This window comes from Pseudophryne corroboree, chromosome 11, assembly GCF_028390025.1.
Source record: "Pseudophryne corroboree isolate aPseCor3 chromosome 11, aPseCor3.hap2, whole genome shotgun sequence".
NCBI lineage: Eukaryota > Metazoa > Chordata > Amphibia > Anura > Myobatrachidae > Pseudophryne > Pseudophryne corroboree.
The window spans coordinates 325,831,546-325,851,844 of NC_086454.1; the positions used below are offsets into that span (position 1 = coordinate 325,831,546).

The window sequence follows — 20,299 nt, forward strand, 5'->3', positions numbered from 1 at the left end:
GTAGTATACACGCCTGGGTTACACTGGGAGAGAACGAGAGAACAGTAGTACAGGCACCTGGGTTACACCAGGAGAGAACAGTAGTATATGTGCCATTGATACACCAGGAGAGAACAGTAGTATATGCGCCTGGGTTACACCAGGAGAGAACAGTAGTATATGTGCCTGGGTTACACCAGGAGAGAGCAGTAGTAGATGTGCCTGGGTTACACCGGGAGAGAGCAGTAGTATATGTGCCTGGGTTACACCTGGAGAGAACAGTAGTATATGTGCCTGTATTACACCAGGAGAGAACAGTAGTATATGTGCCGGGGATACACCGGGAGAGAACAGTAATATATGTGCCTGGGTTACACCAGGAGAGAACAGTAGTATATGTGCCTGTATTACACCAGGAGATAACAGTAGTATATGTGCCTGGGTTACACCAGGAGAGAACAGTAGTATATGTGCCTGGGTTATACCAGGAGAGAACAGTAGTATATGTGCCGGGGATACACCGGGAGAGAACAGTAATATATGTGCCTGGGTTACATAAGGAGAGAACAGTAGTAGATGTGCCTGGGTTACACCAGGAGAGAACAGTAGTATATGTGCCTGGGTGTTATGCACACCAGTGCCTGCAGGAAAGTACTGGTGTTTGAACTGTTATGCAAAACAGATGGACTCACAGACAAACTGGGGGATATGACATAATGTACACAGAAGGTGATAGGGTAACAAAATACACACAAAGTGAACAGAGAAGCCCAGAGGCTAAGGAACTGGGTATCTCCCTTGTATTAGAACTGCTCAGATGGAAAAGCAAGATGTTGTGTTTTAATACGTAGAGAACCCGAAATGCTGTTGCTAAGGGCAACAGCAAAACCCTAAAGGGTTACCAACGGGTGTGGCAGTAAACTCCTTGGTCAGAGATGGAATGATAGACACAAGGAGAATCTCCACAATCCTAATTCTCACTTGCAGTGCACAGGTTTTAGCTTACTGCCACTAAACTGACCCCTGACACCTAGCACAGTGAGACAGGATTAGACAGGCAAGTCTTAGAATACAGCCGCAAACTTGCTAAGTTCACAGAGTAGTAACAGAACCCCAGCAAGCTAAACGACTGACTCCAGTCTTACTGCTAGGTCTGGATTGGCAGAGTGTAATACCAAATCCCCAGGCCTATTTGCAGTAAGCAACAAACAAATACAAAGCTACACAGTACTGGCTAACTTTCATGAACTGACTAACCAACAAAGATTCAGCAGCATCTGCTTACCCTGAAAAGAGGCCTTATAAAGCAGGTGCTGTCCACACCCCACTCAGACCTCACAGACTGTGAGCACAAAAACCAGCACCGGATCCCCTGCCGTGCACAGAGCCTATAACCACTGCACAGCAAAAGACCCGAACCGGAGTATCAGCTGCGCTCAGGTTACTCCACTAGCACTTGTCTCCCGGTTGCCATGACGACGTGGCAGCACAGGGCAGGAGACCCTAACAGTACCCCCCCTCTGACGAGGGGTCAAAGAACCCCTACCACCGGGTTTATCGGGGAACTGCGAGAAGAAAGAGCGTATCAGTCTGGGGGCATGAAGATCACAACTGCGCACCCACGACCGCTCCTCCGGGCCATACCCCTTCCAGTGCACCAAAAATGACAGCCAACCCCGAACCACCTTGGAGTCAAGAATCCTTTCAACAACAAACTCCCTCTGGCCACGTATCAGAAGAGGGGAAGGTCTTCCACTGGAAGAAGGATTACTAATCGCCCGTTTTAAAAGGGAACAATGGAATGTTTTATTGATACCCAAAGAACGAGGCAGATCTAACTGAAATGCCACCGGATTGATAACCCTGGTGATCTTATAAGGGCCGATGAACCGGGGCCCTAACTTATGAGATGGCTGTCTCAACTTCAAATTCTTGGTAGACAACCAGACGAAGTCTCCTAATTTGAAGCTGCAGGGTCTTTTCCGCTTATCAAAAACCCTTTTGGTCACTAATGACACAGACACAAGGGCTTTCTTCACTTTCCGCCAAATACCTCTAAGGACCGAAACCACAGAGGAACCACCAGGCGTGGAGTCCAGGGGGTCAAAAGAATTGGCCTTAGGATGATGCCCATACACACAAAGGAAGGGAGAGATCCCTGTAGCAGAGTGAGCCGCGTTGTTATAGGCAAACTCCGCCATGGACAGATGAGCAACCCAGTCAGTCTGACACTTGGAGACATAACACCTGAGGAACTGCTCCAAGGACTGGTTCACCCTTTCAGTCTGCCCATTAGACTGCGGATGGTAGCCTGACGACAAGCTGACAGAAATCTGGAGATCGGAACAAAATGCCCTCCAGAATTTGGCCACAAACTGGGATCCGCGGTCAGAGACCACATCAAGTGGCAACCCGTGGAGACGCACAACATGCAGCATAAATAATTCAGACAGGCGTCTGGCTGATGGCAGCCCAACCAGTGGAACGAAGTGCGCCATCTTCGAAAACCTGTCAACGACAACCCAGATGGCTGTCATCCCCGAGGATTTGGGCAAGTCCACCACAAAATCCATAGAAATGTGGGTCCATGGCTTAGATGGGATAGAGAGTGGATGTAATGGGCCAACAGGAACCCCTCTAGGAGTCTTATTTCGGGCACAGATGTCACATGCCTGAACCCACTGATCCACATCCTTGGCCACCGAGGGCCACCACACCGCCCTAGATAGCAACTCCCGAGTTCTGGCAATACCCGGGTGACCTGCCGACTTCTTGGCATGGAATTCCAGGAACACTCGCTGTCTTAACCTAGGAGGCACAAACAAAAGACCTACCGGAAGGTCTGGAGGAGCCTGCTCCTGTGCTCTAAGGACTAATGATAAGAGGTCCTGGGTAATGCCCACTTTAATACATGATGGGGAAACAATGGGCAACGGCTCCTCGGTGGTCTCCTGGATTGGAGCAAAACTCCGCGAGAGCGCATCAGCCTTGATGTTTTTTGACCCAGGGCGATATGTTATCAAAAAATTAAAGCGAGCAAAAAACAAAGCCCATCGTGCCTGCCTGGCATTGAGACGCTTCGCTGACTCTAAATATGCCAGATTCTTATGGTCAGTGAGAATTGAGACCACAAACTTAGCCCCCTCAAGCCAGTGTCTCCACTCCTCGAGTGCATCCTTAATAGCCAACAATTCCCGGTTACCCACGTCATAATTCATCTCGGCAGGCGAAAATTTACGGGAAAAGTAAGCACAGGGATGAAGGCGATTATCAGACACTCCCATCTGAGAAAGCACTGCCCCAATACCCATCTCAGAGGCATCCACCTCCACCACAAAAGGACGCTCTGGATCTGGGTGTCGCAGCACCTTGGCCGAAACAAATGCCCTTTTGAGACGGGCAAAAGCCGCTTTAGCCTCACAAGACCAGTGAGCAACATCCGCCCCTTTCTTAGTGAGTGCCACCAAGGGCGCCACTATAGACGAAAATCCAGCGATAAATCGTCTATAAAAATTTGCAAAGCCCAGGAAACGCTGAAGCGCCTTCAAACTAGTGGGCTGCACCCAATCCAGGACTGCCTGTACCTTGGAACCCTCCATTTGGAAACCTTCTGGGGAGATAATATATCCTAGAAATGCGATTTGCTGAACTTCAAATTCGCACTTCTCCAGCTTCGCCCCAAGCCGGTGGTCTCTGAGTTTCTGGAGGACTAAGCGTACATGCTTCCGATGTTCCTCCAGGGAATGGGAGAAGATTAGGATGTCATCTAAGTATACAACTAAGAATCTATCCAAATATTCCCTGAGCACATCATTCATGAAATCCTGGAAGACTGCCGGGGCATTACAGAGCCCAAAAGGCATCACCAAATATTCATAATGCCCTGAGTGGGTATTAAAGGCAGTCTTCCATTCATCCCCCTCTCTTATTCGGATTAGATTGTACGCACCGCGTAGGTCAATCTTAGAAAATATGGTGGCAGTACGAAGCTGGTCAAACAAGACCGAAATGAGAGGCAGTGGGTATGAGTTTTTAATCGTGATACGGTTCAATTCCCTGAAGTCGATGCAGGGTCGCAACGAACCGTCCTTTTTACCCACGAAGAAGAACCCCGACCCAACTGGAGACTGTGAAGGTCTGATAAATCCCTTAGCCAAGTTCTCCTGAATGTACTCTGCCATAGCCTGAGTCTCAGGACGTGACAGGGAGTACAACCTGCTCTTGGGAAGCTTAGCATTTGGCAACAAATCAATGGCACAGTCATAGGGGCGATGGGGAGGTAGTACCTCTGCAACTTTTTTGGAGAACACGTCCGCAAAATCTGCATAACACCCTGGCAATCCTGGCAAACTTAGCTGCGAGAGCCTGACTGGAAGGCTCAAGCAACTCCTGAAACAATCAGTACCCCAACTAAGAATCTCCCCAGAGACCCAGTCAAATTGAGGATTGTGGGCCCTTAACCAGGGTAACCCCAACACCAATGGGGCAAAAGTACAAACAGTCACATAAAAGGACAATTTTTCAGAGTGTGTGGCTCCAATAAACAAAGAAATCTGGCTAGTGCAAGAGGTAATTTTACCTTGGGATAATGGTTCCCCGTTTAACCCACAAATCTCAATTTCCGATGCCAAGGGTACTAAGGGAACAGAGTGTTTCAGGGCGAATTGGCGGTCCATAAAAACCCCGTCGGCCCCACTGTCCACAAAGGCCTCAGTCTTGACAGTTTGACCGAGGATCTTCAAGGTCACCGGAATGATAAAAGTCTTCTTGGGAAATTCTGACTTCTGGCCTGACAGGATATTTCCCATCACCCTCAGGCCCTGAAGTTTTCCGGCTTTTCTGGGCATGATACTACCACATGACCTTTATTCCCACAGTACAAACACAACCCCTGCTGTCTCCTCCACGTCTTCTCACGCGAGGAGAGGCGGGTAGCCCCAATCTGCATAGGCTCCTCAGAAAATTCCTCAGAGTCTGAGGTTCCCTTGGGAAGGAAGGAAATCTCAGTCTCCCTTTCAAGCCTACGCTCTCTCAGCCGTCTATCCACCCGAATGGATAACTGCATGAGCTGATCCAAGCTATCAGGCAAGGAATATTGTACCAGTTGGTCCTTTATCTGGTTAGAAAGACCTCTTCGGTACTGGTGTCTCAGGGCTGGGTCATTCCACTGGGTATCATGGGCCAACCTCCGAAACTCCGTACAGTAAACCTCAACTGGCCTTCGCCCTTGCTTAAGGATCGAAATCTGAGCCTCGGCTGAGGCCGTCTTGTCAGGGTCATCATACAACATGCCCAGTGCCGTAAAAAAAGCATCAACACTTTTAAGCGACGGACAGTCAGGCTGCAACCCATATGCCCAGACCTGTGGGTCTCCTTGTAGCAAGGAAATCACTATGCCCACCCGCTGAATCTCCGACCCAGAAGACTGAGGCCTAAGCCGGAAGTATAGCTTGCAGCTCTCCTTGAAACAAAAGAACTGCGAGCGATCTCCAGAAAAACGATCCGGGAGATTTACTTTCGGCTCCTTAACCCCTGCAGGTGCTGCTGCTGCGGGAGCTCCGCCAGCAGCCTGGGAGGTGTGCATTTTAATGGACAAATCATTAAATTGTCGAGTCAGGACCTGCACCTGATCGACCACCTGTTGCAACGTATTTTGAGGGGTATGCTCCATATTCCCACAAAATTTCAACAGGAGTATTAGGCTGCTGAATATGTTATGCACACCAGTGCCTGCAGGAAAGTACTGGTGTTTGAACTGTTATGCAAAACAGATGGACTCACAGACAAACTGGGGGATATGACATAATGTACACAGAAGGTGATAGGGTAACAAAATACACACAAAGTGAACAGAGAAGCCCAGAGGCTAAGGAACTGGGTATCTCCCTTGTATTAGAACTGCTCAGATGGAAAAGCAAGATGTTGTGTTTTAATACGTAGAGAACCCGAAATGCTGTTGCTAAGGGCAACAGCAAAACCCTAAAGGGTTACCAACGGGTGTGGCAGTAAACTCCTTGGTCAGAGATGGAATGATAGACACAAGGAGAATCTCCACAATCCTAATTCTCACTTGCAGTGCACAGGTTTTAGCTTACTGCCACTAAACTGACCCCTGACACCTAGCACAGTGAGACAGGATTAGACAGGCAAGTCTTAGAATACAGCCGCAAACTTGCTAAGTTCACAGAGTAGTAACAGAACCCCAGCAAGCTAAACGACTGACTCCAGTCTTACTGCTAGGTCTGGATTGGCAGAGTGTAATACCAAATCCCCAGGCCTATTTGCAGTAAGCAACAAACAAATACAAAGCTACACAGTACTGGCTAACTTTCATGAACTGACTAACCAACAAAGATTCAGCAGCATCTGCTTACCCTGAAAAGAGGCCTTATAAAGCAGGTGCTGTCCACGCCCCACTCAGACCTCACAGACTGTGAGCACAAAAACCAGCACCGGATCCCCTGCCGTGCACAGAGCCTATAACCACTGCACAGCAAAAGACCCGAACCGGAGTATCAGCTGCGCTCAGGTTACTCCACTAGCACTTGTCTCCCGGTTGCCATGACGACGTGGCAGCACAGGGCAGGAGACCCTAACACTGGGTTACACCAGGAGAGAACAGTAGTATATGTGCCCGGGTTACACCAGGAGAGAACAGTAGTAGATGTGCTTGGGTTACACCAGGAGAGAACAGTAGTATATGCGACTGGGTTACACCGGGAGAGAACAGTAGTATATGCGCCTGGGTTACACCAGGAGAGAACAGTAGTATATGTGCTTGGGTTATACCAGGAGAGAACAGTAGTATATGTGCCGGGGATACACCGGGAGAGAACAGTAATATATGTGCCTGGGTTACATAAGGAGAGAACAGTAGTAGATGTGCCTGGGTTACACCAGGAGAGAACAGTAGTATATGTGCCCGGGTTACACCAGGAGAGAACTGTAGTATATATACCTGAGTTACGGGTGGTCTTCAGTATGTCGACGGGATCCTGGCGCACAGTATACCGGCGCCGGGATCCCGACAGCCGGCATACCGACACTTATTCTCCCTCGTGGGGCTCCACGACCCCCCTGGAGGGAGAATAAAATTGCATGGCGCGCGTAGCATGGCAAGCCCGCAAGGGGCTCATTTGCGCTCGCCACACTGTCGGTAAGCCGGCGGTTGGGCTCCCGGCGCCGGTATGCTGGTCGCCGGGATCCCGACCGCCTGCATACCATAGTGAACCCCTGAGTTACACCAGGAGAGAACAGTAGTTCATGCTCCTAAAATCAAATCTCAATAAAGAAAGAGTTATTCGCTATCAAAACATATTTTCCATGCGCTAACAACCTGGCTGGGGGCAGATGATGCATCTGGGTGTAAGTGTGCGTGAAGTAGACCTGGCGCACATGCTACTGGTGCAGAGATGGATGTATCTTGTGATGCCGCCCACTATGGCGTAAATTCGCAACGTCTACGTGCAACTTTTTACAGCTTCGTTTTGGAAGTGATATGTTCCAAGGAGTTGGGTATGATATTTCAGTGGTCAGGAGGCCAACGGTCACATTTTCAACAGCAGAATCCCGATGTTCACAATGATGACGGATCCCGTGAGTATTCTAACCATAAATGTCCCATTCAACAGCCTAACCCTAATTGTCCCCTCCCGCAGCCTAACCCTACCAGTCCCATCCCGCAGCGTAACCCTACCTGTCCCCTCACACAGCCTAACTCTAACTATCTCCACCCACAGCCTAACCTACTCCTCCCACAGCCTAACCATCCGCTCCCACAGCCTAGCTCTACCTGTCCCATCCCGCAGCCTATCCCTACCTGTCCCCTCCCACAGTCTAACCCTAAGTGTCCACTCCCATAGCAACCCTAACCATCCTCTCCCACAGCCTAACCCTACCTGTCCCCTCCCACAGCCTACCCTCACCCGTCCCCTCCCGCTGCCTAACCCTATCCATCCCCTCCCATAGTCTAACCCTAACCATCTTATCCCACAGCCTAACCATCCCCTCCCACAGCCTAACCCTACCTGTCCCCTCCCACAGTCTAACCCTAAGTGTCCACTTCCATAGTAACCCTAACCTTCCTCTCCCACAGCCTAACCCTACCTGTCCCCTCCCACAGTCTAACACTAAGTGTCCACTCCCATAGTAACCCTAACCATCCCCTCCCACAGCCTAGCTCTACCTGTCCCATCCCGCAGCCTAGCCCTACCTGTCCCCTCCCACAGTCTAACCCTAAGTGTCCACTTCCATAGTAAAACTAACCTTCCTCTCCCACAGCCTAACCCTACCTGTCCCCTCCCACAGCCTAATGCTACCTGTCCTCTCCCACAGCCTTATCCTACCTGTCCCATCCCACAGCCTAATCCTAACTATCCCCCCCACAGCCGAACTCTAGCTGTCCACTTCCGCAGCCAAACCCACCCCACCCAATGCCTAACCCTAACCATCCCCTCCCGCATCCTAACCACCCCCTTAGTGTCTAACCCTAATACTCACCGTTGGGATTCACTGGCATTCTGAGCATCGTGACTGTGCTACCAGGATTGTGCCCGTTGGGATCCTGACTGCCAGGATCCTGACACTACATCCAGCTCCAAGCAACAACAACTCTGTTTACACACCTAATGGGAATGGACTAACCAGCTCCACCCACCCCATGACATCATGTAAGTGAGGTATGATAACTATTGCAAAATCCCCTTTACAGATCATGAGAAAGAGGCTGATACTATGCTCCATCATCTCCTATATGGTCTCAATAATAATGGACAAGGAAGACATTTAATTAATGGCAATTATGAAAGACATTATTGTGTTTCAGTGAGGTCTGGTGCCCCTTTTGTGCCCACTAAGGCATGGTCACCTGCATGTAGTACCTCGTTATCAGGGCTGTCAAGAGAAATCCTGGGCCCCAGTACAACAACTTCCTGGGCCCCCCTGCGGGGGGTGTGGCCACAGGATGCTGGGGGCATAGCCACACCTCTTTGGGGGGGTGTCTAGCACATGAGAAGCACCCACTCACAGGAGCATGACATGCCTCCAAGCCAGGGCAGTAGAGAGCCTGACTGGGCCCAGGTACTTTTCAGGGGGCAAGGCCTAATCACAGGAGGCATGGACCTGGGCCCCTCCATCAGACCTGGGCCCAGGTCATTTGCACCCCCCCCCCCCTCTTGGCGCCACTGCCAGTGATTGGCACCCGTTACTGAGGAATTACAGTATGTAACTGATATATTTGATTTGTTTCCCATCTCTCTTCTGTTCATTGAGTTACTGTATGAAACACCGGTTTCTGATCTGCATTGGCAGAAGGAGGCGGTGAAATAAGAAGGGAAAGATCTTCTCCAACGTGTAATGCCTGAATCGTGTCATCACAAACAAATTCTGGTTCATTACCAAATTCTAGAAATGGTACAGTCCACGCACCAGTAATCAAGGCCTTGATTACATTAACGCATTGATTACATTAACAAAAATCAATATTTATAGGAAAGCTGTCATCAGGATGCAAGTGGTAATATATTACATGAATTAGATCCAATTAAATGTTGCAGTTCGTCTCATTAGAGTAAAAAGGCATCAGGCGTATGACATCTAGCTCTTCTTTTTTTAGTCTCCTCTTAGGCTCTTACCAGACCACTGGTGGAGTATGAGGGAAGAACCAGCCCCTGGAGACATTGGCCGATATTAAGAGTCATTTATGAAAGGAGAAACTAAGGTCTTCTCTGTGCTGTGCAGAACCACATGGCGGCCCATCAAAGGTACGGATTGGGAGTACACGGAAAGAGCTGGTTGGGGCATCTGACATCAATAATGATGGGGATATTCACCAGCATGCAAATATTTTGTTGGAATGTGATTAGAAGGTGAGTGGGACGTGGTGCTATCAGCGGGTGATTCATGTTTAGCTGGAGGTTTAGGGAGCTGTTCACAGAGTACGAAGGTTGGTTGGTTGGATATTGGTTGATGGATAGTTATCAGATGCATAGTGGTGTATGTATGGTGGTCGTATAGATGGTAGACGGATGGATGGAGGTTGGATGGATACTAATGTGTCCTCTTACATCTTTGTTCCGTGTGCTATAAGTCACGTTACGCATAATGCGTGAATTCCGTGTGAATCGATAGCGCTGAGCGTCTTTTTTTGTGATTTTTTTTCACAAAAAAAGATGCATCTTTTTGTATTATTTTATGAGTAAGACACATTTTCGCGTAGCAAGTGCAAAAAACGATGCTTGTCACTACCGAGTTCCGCCAAGTCATGGCGCGACTTTAAGGGCTGTTTAGCGTTTCTGCAGGAGGGATGTAAGAGGACACATCTGTAGATAGTGGTCAGATCGATGGTAGTGACCAGATGGATGATCATCATCAGTTGGATGGTGACTAATGGATTTTGGTGGATGAATGGGGGCCAGACAGATGGTGGTTGATGGATGAATAGTAACACAGTTGCTGAGGTTGAAAAAAGACAATTTTCCATCAAGTTCAACCTATGTTTTGAATAGTGGTTGGAAAGATGGTGACTGATGGCGAAAGGTTGATGAATGATGGTGGTGGGTGGATGGTCATCAGACGGTTGTTGAAAAAATTGTGGTGGAAGGATGCTGGTCAGATGAATGGTAGTTGATTATGGATAGTGGTTGGTTGGACCAGATAGATGGTAATCTATTCGAATGCATGGTGGTTGATGGATGGTGGCTAGATGGACTTTAATATGATATTCCTGTTTTCACAATGCAAACGTCCACTTAGACCCACAGACCTAGGTCACAGAAAACACTGTAAGCAGAGGTGGCTCTTCAATTGGCGTAAAGGCATACTGTGAGTTAGCTCCATGATGTGTGCCAGGTAGACAGTCAGGCCCAGTAGCGCAACTAGAATTGATTTGCTTTCTCGAATATTTTACGGTTGGGAATTACCTTAAGCATAAGGAAGAATTATTTCACTGCCTCCCTGTTATTAGGTAAAGTAATATATACTATTAAATACTGTGTGAACTGAATTCTTATGGCACATTATTATTATAGCAGAGTCACAGTCTAGACGTCGTTATAGTCACTGGAAGCCGCGCCATTTGGAGGCATCCTGACCTTGGAAGATGTTCCTGTTCTATCCCTCTGCACAGAGCAATTCTTCTTATTTGTATCCTAAATGCAATATTCATGATTTATTCTTATTTTCTGGGCCTGCCTGACGTATATAGAAGAAAATTATTTATAATGAACATTAGTAAAATTATATGGAGGATTGTAAATCATGTATACTACGCACTGTCCCAGCAGCAGAGTGTCCCTGGCCATTACAGACTTGGCCATTATGTATATGAATGTATGAAAGCCTCTATTCTTTCTGCCACTCTTGCCTGACATATCAGATAGATTGTATTAATGCAGAGAAACCATTTTACTGTATTCATCCCTCGCATTAACCACATCAAGCCAGACGTGGTACAGTACATCTCAGCCGTACTCACTAGAGGTCAGTAAACTGGGAGCCAGATAAATGGGAAATACGGTCTGCATGAGAGAAGTCTACGGAGTTCTAATGAACTATATAAAGGTCAGGAGTTTAATGTAATTGCACGTATTAGTGCTTTAATTGACTGATTCAGACCCATCAATGGAAATATCTTTCAGACTGATACAAATTCCAAACCAAATATTTAAATAAACAAAACCAGATCAGAATTTTCCAACTTCCAGTTTTGTCTGATCACCCATGGTGGCGTGCCTATAATACTGGGAGGGGGACAGCACAATTTACAAACTGTCTATTGAAGACTGATTTAGCTGTGCTTATGGGACTAATTCAGACCCGATCGCAGCAGCAACATTTTTCTCTAATGGGCAAAACCATGGGGGTCATTCCGAGTTGATCGTAGCTGTGCTAAATTTAGCACAGCTACGATCAACTTCCCTGACATGCGGGGGGACGCCCAGCACAGAAACAAAATAACCCAGCCAAATCTAACTCTCTCTGCAAATGTTGTATCTGCCACACCTGTAGTGCACATGGGGGTAAATTTACTAAGGTGGGAGTTTTTTGAACTGGTGATGTTGCCCATAGCAACCAATCAGATTGTATCTATTATCTTCTAGAAGCAGCTAGACAAATGTTAAGTAGAATCTGATTGGTTGCTATGGGCAACATCAGCAGTTCTAAAAAAAACTCCCACATTGGTAAATTTACCCTATGGTTTTGCCCAACTGCTAACAAATATGCTGCTATGATCAGGTCTGAATTACCCCCTTAGGCACTCATTCCGAGTTGATCGCTCGCTAGCTACATTTAGCAGCTGTGCAAACGCACAGTCGCCGCCCACGGGGGAGTGTATTTTCGCTTTGCAGGAGTGCGAACGCCGAGCAGCAGCAAACACATTTTGTGCAGAACAAGACCAGCCCTGTAGTTTCTTATTTTGTGCGATGACTGCTAAGACGAAGGTCCCGGTATTGACGTCAGATACCCGCCCAGCAAACGCCCGGCCACGCCTGCGATTTTCCAAACACTCCCAGAAAACGGTCAGTTGACACCCAGAAACTCCCACTTCCTGTCAATCTCCTTGCGTCCGCCAGCGCGACTGGAAGCGTCGCTAGAACCTGTGCAAAACCACAAAGCTCTTTGTACTTATACGACGCGCATGCGCATTGCGGTGCATACGCATGTGCGGATTAGCTCCCTTCGGCCAAAATCGATCAACTCGGAATGACCCCCTTAATTTCCACCAGCTCCTCCCCGCTGCCCTCCCACACTCAGCCCTCTACATCTTCTTTCACACTTTACTACTTACCAGAGATCCTCACTGTAAGTAACTCAGCGATTATGCCTGCAAGCACTGCATCATTAACCACTTGCCTGGCGTGGTTGAATCATTTGTGACCACACCAGGCTGTGCGTTATCTGACCTGGTCGCAAACAATACAACAAGTCAGAAACGCAGAATGGACGGCTGCCGGAAGATAGTCTTCTGTACCCACCCCCAGTGTCTGACGTGATACCGATCACTGCTGATCAGTCAGCACAGCAGGACCCCCTCCCAGCGGCTGCACAGAGGAGCAGCCGTCCGGGAAATGTAAACTTACCCATCAGACCCCCACTGTGTACCTGGCGGCTGCTCGGATAAGTTGTGATGATTCCGATGTCGATAGCCGAGATGTTCCGATATTTGAAAGAAACTATATTTTACAAATGTTTATTTATTTTTATTTTTTATAATATCATTTTGGATGAGTTTTAAATATATGTTCTTGACCTAATTCAATCATAAAAATGCCAGTTAAATGGTTAAAACATGTATATAAAAGAAGTGTTATGGTAGATTTACCATCGTTAACACTTTTTCTGCGAAGTACACAGGGTTCCACAGGGATACATCAGGGTGTAGAGTGGATCTTGATCCAAAGGCACCAAAAGGTAAAGCTTTAGCTGTCCCAGGATGCATAGGGGTCTCCTCTACAACCCCGCCTCTAGGCACTGAGAGCTCAGTTTCGATAACCAGTCCAATGCAGGAGCAGGCAAGGGAGAAGGCAGTAGTTAGTCACTTAAGAACACATTCTCATGACAGGAGAAAGTACCAGTGGCTAATGCCATACAAACCCAAAGAAGCTAAGTGCGTCAGAGTGGGCACCCTGTGGAACCCTGTGTACTACGCAGAAAAAGTGTTAACAATGGTAAGTCTACCATAACACTTCTTTTCTGCAGCAGGATACACAGGTTTCCACAGGGAAACATCAGGGATGTCCTAAAGCAGTTCCTCAAGGGAGGGGATGCGCCTTAGCGGATGTGAGAATCCGGCGTCCAAAGGAAGCATCCTGGGAGGCAAAGGTATCAAAGGCATAGAACTAAAGAAACGTGTTCACTGAGAACCACGTAGCTGCCTCTCACAATTGTTCTGAGGACGCACCATGGCGAGCCGCCCAAGAAGGTCCAACAGACCGGGTAGAATGGGCCTTAATTGCAGCAGGAGTTGGGAGTCCAGCCTGCACATAAGCTTGTGCAATCACCATTCTAATCCATCTAGCCAAGGTTTGCTTGTTTGCAGGCCAGCCACGTTTGTGGAAACCAAACTGGACACAGAGGGCATCTGACCGCCTAATAGAGGCAGTCCTCTCCACGTAGACATGGAGAGCCCTAACCACATCCAAAGAAGTTCTTTGGTTGACAAGTCTGAAGAGATGAAGGCCGGAACCACAATCTCTTGGTTAAGGTGAAATGATGACACCACCTTAGGCAAATAACCTGGTAGAGTTCGTAGAACTGCCCGGTCACGGTGAAAAATCAGAAAGGGTGGACGACAGGACATAGCTCCTAAGTCCAACACCCATCTTGCAGAGGCAATAGCCAGCAAGAACAAGACCTTGGCCGTGAGCCATTATAGGTACACCGACTCAAGAGGTTCAAAGGTAGACTCTTGCAGGACATTCAGCACAACAGACAGATCCCATGAAGCCACAGGAGGGAGGCTGAATACGTAGAACACCCTGGGGTATATTTACTAAGGTCCCGATTTTGACTGAGATGCCGTTTTTTCATCAAAGTGTCATCTCGGTAATTTACTAAGCAAAAATCACGGCAGTGATGAGGGCATTCGTAATATCTTGGAAGTCCTAGGAAAAAATCACGAATCAATACACCATCGGTTAAATACACCTGCAATTTGCTAGAAATCGGGAATTTGCTAAAAAGTGCAAAACACAAACACTGCCGACAATAGCCAAACACTGCCGTGATAAAATACAAATCGTGAAAAAGTGCTAAAAAAAAACAGACCTGCTTTTTTATCCCGTGTTTGTATAGGCATGCACGGATCCATGAGATCCGTGCATGTTTTTCAGTGGGAACGGGGGGGAAATGTTATAAATTTTCTGAAAAAAAATTGCGTGGGGTCCTCCCTCCTAAGGCAAACCAGCCTCGGGCTCTTTGAGCCGATCCTGGTTGCAGAAATATGGGGAAAAAATGGACAGGGGTTCCCCCATATTTAAGCAACCAGCATCGGGCTCTGCGCCTGGTCCTGGTTCCAAAAATACGGGGGACAAAAAGAGTAGGGGTCCCCCGTATTTTTGAAACCAGCACCGGGCTCCACTAGCTGGACAGATAATGCCACAGCTGGGGGTCACTTTTATACAGTGCCTTGCGGCCGTGGCATCAAATATCCAACTAGTCACCCCTGGCCGGGGTACCCTGGGGGAGTGGGGACCCCTTCAATCAAGGGGTCCCCCCCCCCAGCCACCCAAGGGCCAGGCCAACTATAGAAAAATGTGGTGACTTGCGCCCTTCTAGCTGCTGCTTAGATCCACTCACAAGAGCACCAAACTCGTTCGAAACATATACACAAAACAATGGAGAGCGGTCCTCAAGCGCTGCTAGATGATCCAAATAATTCTTGATGACCAGAACTTAGTGAGATGCATTCACATAAAGGTTTCTTTTGATTGGTCGTTGTTTATCTTCCACCAATAGCCATATATAAACACATATGAAATGACACTCACCTGGGCTGTAAAGCCCTATATGCACCAAAAGGTTTCTTTAGTCCACGTATTCTCCACCAAGCAGACGTGACCCAAGGTTCATAAAAACTATTTATTTTTCCATAAAAAATAGTCCATATAAAAACATGCAAAATAATGTAATTCTTCCTGATCTAGCTGAAAGATGTTTTGTTCCACTCTAAACCCCAAAGGCTTATAGAAGGATTTCCTTTAGGAGACAACACTCCTCACCATACCATTCCCGGGACCGGTCTGTGATAAAGTGTTTCTCCAAGATGTTAACGAAAAAACTTCAAGCCGATAAGGTAGATAGGAGTGGAAAACAGCTATCAGGGAATCCCCAGAACACCAACGCGTTTCGGAATGCCTTCCTTCCTCAGGGTGTAGAGTCAAACAAAACACTGGGGTTTTTATACCCTATACCATGGTCACCTGATCTCATCTGCCAATCGTATACTTTTTCCTTTTAAACAGTCTCAATTCATATAAAATATGTACCTCTATACAATGCTTACTTAACAAATACTATAACTGATCTCATTTTATACAATAGTTGGTAAAACAAATAATATATCTATAGTTTTATTCATTTTATTTTCTAAATTGGTTATATATAAAACTTGTTAGGTATCACAGACTCCGTCGCTATCTCTATTCACTCTATTATAAACAAACCCATTCCATCCTTTCCTGTTCTCCACAACTTGAAATTTCCTCCATACCCATAATTCTTAGCAATATACTGTTGTATGATTGGCTACTACTTTGTCATAGCAACCGCACGTTCACCGCTTCTTATACAGTTCTTATATGCTGTTCATTCAATCACTCCGGGTATGCTGTTTTCAATCTGTGATCCCGGCTTCGGACCATCGCGATACGTCACTTCCTGGTTACGGACCGCAAACACCGCGGTCCTTCCTGGCGACGCATAGATCTTTCCCAAACCAGAGTGACCGTAGCTGTGTTCTCTCGCGATACGTCACTTCCTGGTTATGAACCGCAAGCCGGAAGAGATTTTAACGGTGTATGTAGTATGGATCCCTCCTGATCGTCTGTGTGCTCCTGTACTGTCTGACAGGCGGCACACGGCAGTGTTACAATGTAGCGCCTATGCGCTCCATTGTAACCAATGGTGGGAACTTTGTGGTCAGCGGTTGACCGAAAGTGACCTCACCGCTGACCTGAAAGTTCCCACCATTGGTTACAATGGAGCGCATAGGCGCTACATTGTAACACTGCCGTGTGCCGCCTGTCAGACAGTACAGGAGCACACAGCCGATCAGGAGGGTGCTACAACGTAGCGCTCCCTGATTGGCTGAAGAAACCCACTTAGACATCAGTCAGAGTGGGTTTCTGGCATTCAGGGAAAGGGGACCCATGTGAAAACATGGGTCCCCTTTCAGTTCGTGGTCGGGTATCCGTTTTTTTATTTTTTCAAGTACGTGGATTACAAAAGGATTTACCGAGGAGCCGAAAACACTGGATTATGTGAGTATAATTTTTTCTACAGGTACACCATGGATTCTACTGGAGAAGAGGACCGACCTGCGTGGGAACATAAGGTAAGTATGTGTATATGGAGGTGTGGATGGATGTATTAAAGTTATACTGTCAAGGTGTGTGTGTGTTGTCTTTATTGGGGTATTTTTTTAGTAGTAGTACTACAGGTACCAGCGGGCCCGTTTTTCCGCCGCATGCTGGTACTTGTGGTTCTCCAAGTACCAGCTTGCGGGGGAGGCTTGCTGGGCCTTGTAGTACTGCTACTAAAAACAATATCAATCACTTTTCACAAAGGCTATCAGCCCCCCATCCGCAGCCTATTGGATGGGGGGGACAGCCTCGGGCTTCACCCCTGGCCCTTGGGTGGCTGGGGGGGGGGAGACCCCTTGATTGAAGGGGTCCCCACTCCCCCAGGGTACCCCGGCCAGGGGTGACTAGTTGGATATTTGATGCCACGGCCGCAAGGCACTGTATAAAAGTGACCCCCGGCTGTGGCATTATCTGTCCAGCTAGTGGAGCCCGGTGCTGGTTTCAAAAATACGGGGGACCCCTACTCTTTTTGTCCCCCGTATTTTTGGAACCAGGACCAGGCGCAGAGCCCGATGCTGGTTGCTTAAATATGGGGGAACCCCTGTCCATTTTTTCCCCATATTTCTGCAACCAGGATCGGCTCAAAGAGCCCGAGGCTGGTTTGCCTTAGGAGGGGGGACCCCACGCAATTTTTTTTTTACATTTAAACTTTATTTTTTTGTTAAACAAAGTGCGCAATGAAGCCCAGCACGGATCTCTCAGATCCGGCCGAGATTCATTGTATTAAAGTCGGCAGTGTTTTACAAGTCACTCACGTAAAACACTGCCAAAAAAAACACGAATGACATCGACATCGGAAAACCCGAAAATGCAGAATACGGCAGCTTAGTAAATTAGTCGTAATCAATTCAAAAAGTTGCATATTTACACTTTCGATGTCATTCGTGATTGAACTTTGACCTCAAACGGGAAAACACGAATCTTAGTAAATTTACCCCCCTGAGTGAATGTATGAACATCATGTATAGAGGCAATCTTGCGCTGAAACCAAACCGACAAAGGCAGATATGTGAAACTTGAGGGAGGCCAGACGAAGACCTAAATCCAAGCCTCTTTGCAGAAAAGCCAGAATTCTGGACGTTTTAAATCTACCAGCGTCATAATTCTTATCGGCATACCAGGTGAAATAAGAATGCCAAACCCTGTAATAAATCCGGGCAGAGGCCGGTTTGTGGGCCTTCAGCATAGTTTGAATAACCGCCTCAGTAAATCCTTTGGCCCTCAGGAGTGATGCTTCAAGAGACATGCTGTCAAAGCCAGTCTAGCCAGGTCTGGATAGAGACAAGGGCCCTGTACGAGGAGGTCTTGATGCTGAAGAAGTAGAAGGGGCCACCCTGTCGACAGGCCCTGCAGATCTGAGAACCAATGCCGTCTGGGCCCTGCCAGAGCGACTAGAATTAGCATTCCTCCTTCTTGTTTGAACTTCTGCAGTACCCGGGGCAGGAGTGACACCGAAGGGAATATGTAAGGCAGCCGAAAGTTCCACGGAACTGCCAGTGTGTCCACGAACGCTGCCTGAGGATGCCTGGTCCGTTATCCGAAGACCGGAACCTTGTGGTTGTGTCGAGAGCCATGAGGTCTATATCTGGTAGACCCCACCTGTCCACCAGGAGTTGAAAGACTTCTGGATGAAGGCTCCACTCTCCGGAGTGAACGTCCTGGCGACTGAGGAAGTCTGCTTCCCAGTTTAGGAAGCCCAGAATGAACACTGCCGAAATGGCTGGCAGATGACGTTCCGCCAAACAAAGGATTTTTGACACTTCCATCATTGCCATGCGGCTTCGAGTACCGCCTTGATGGTTTATATATGCCACCGTGGTGGCGTTGTCTGACTGTATCTGAGCAGGCCTGTTCCGTACTAGAGGTAGGGCAAGGGGTAGTGCATTAAACACTGCCCTCAGCTCCAGAATGTTGATCGGAAGGAGTGATTCCTCCTTGGTCCAATGACCCTGAAACGAGTGTTGCTCCAACACTGCCCCCCATCCCCACAGACTGGTGTCCGTAGTCAGTAGGACCCAGTTGGGGATCCAGATTGGACGGCCCCTGCACAACTGCTGTTCCTGGAGCCACCAGGACAGCGACAGACGAACCTACAGAGTTAACAAGACCATCTGGTACCTGATCCGATGAGGTAGGCCATTCCACTTTGACAGGATCAACCGTTGAAGAGGGCGAGAGTGAGCGTATTCCTGTAGTGAGGGTGGGCATACAGAAAAAAAAAAAGAGGAAGAAAAAGCAGAAAAGTAAGCGAGAAGTAGAGTTACAAACAATAATAAGAGAGTGTGTGTAAGTAAGAAAAAGGCTAGGAGGAGGTAGTTAACCAGCTAGCATTAATAAAATAAAGAGGGATCCACACAAAGTCACCAGGGAGATTGTAGTCCCAGTATCAGAACCATGCAGCTAGTGACACATTCAAAGTTACTGCTAATAGTCCTCCCAGCTGCCAATGCAGGGTTAGCTGCAGCAAAACACACAGAGACAAAGCCCCTCTTTCAAAGCTGCAGGTAATAGATAAATAAAAGGGAGGAGAGGGGAGGGGGGGGAGGGGAGGGGGGGGGGCACGCCAGCAATTCTTCCAAGGCACCCCAGCAGTCTGGGGCACAGATACAGCCCTCTGCAACAGTCTCCCCTCCGCTGTCTGACCACCGCAGGATGACCAGTGAGTCCAGCTGGTGTTTCAGTAAGATTCCAGGAGTCAGAGTCACTGGGCTTGGGAGTAAGGTCGGGAAATAGAAGGCAGTAGAGGGGCAGGGGCAGTGGCGGATCCCCCCCCCCCCCCCGGACGTCAGGCACAAATGCCGCTCACCCCCTCCCGCGATCAGACTGCGCCTGGCAGTCGTCCCCTGGCCTCAGGCGTAGCCGGCGTCCACCGCGCTGTAGCAGGCAGGCGTCTCCCTGAGTCCTCCGCCGTCACACGCCCGTCTCCAGTCGCGGAAGACGTCTACCGCTCCGCCGCGTCAGGTCCGTTCCTGGGTCCTTTAACACTGCCAGGGGAACAAAGGCCGGAGAGGTTGGGGTGAATGCAGGGGTCGCCCAGCCACAGGTCACCACCGTCCCGGCTCCACGTCGCGGGCAGCCGCGGAAACCTCCACACGCGCCCACCGGCTGGTCAAACAGGCGGTCGCAGGGAAGCAGGAGTCTCCAGTCTGCCTCGGCTAGTCCACGTATCTACCCGGTCACAGCATGCAATTGTCCTCACCGAGGAACAGCAGGTATGGGAGAGTCTCAGAGCCAACGAC

The 20,299-nt window shown here is 48.4% G+C and overlaps 1 protein-coding gene across 1 annotated transcript in view; it reads left to right on the forward strand.

The window, feature by feature from the left end:
- Positions 1-20,299, forward strand: part of KCNG4 (potassium voltage-gated channel modifier subfamily G member 4) — a 114,441-nt gene that overhangs the window by 28,285 nt on the left and 65,857 nt on the right. Inside the window, exon 2 of the mRNA XM_063945718.1 lies at positions 9,593-9,740. The gene's annotated coding sequence lies outside the window, so the exon portion shown is untranslated. The remainder of the gene's footprint in view (positions 1-9,592; positions 9,741-20,299) is intronic.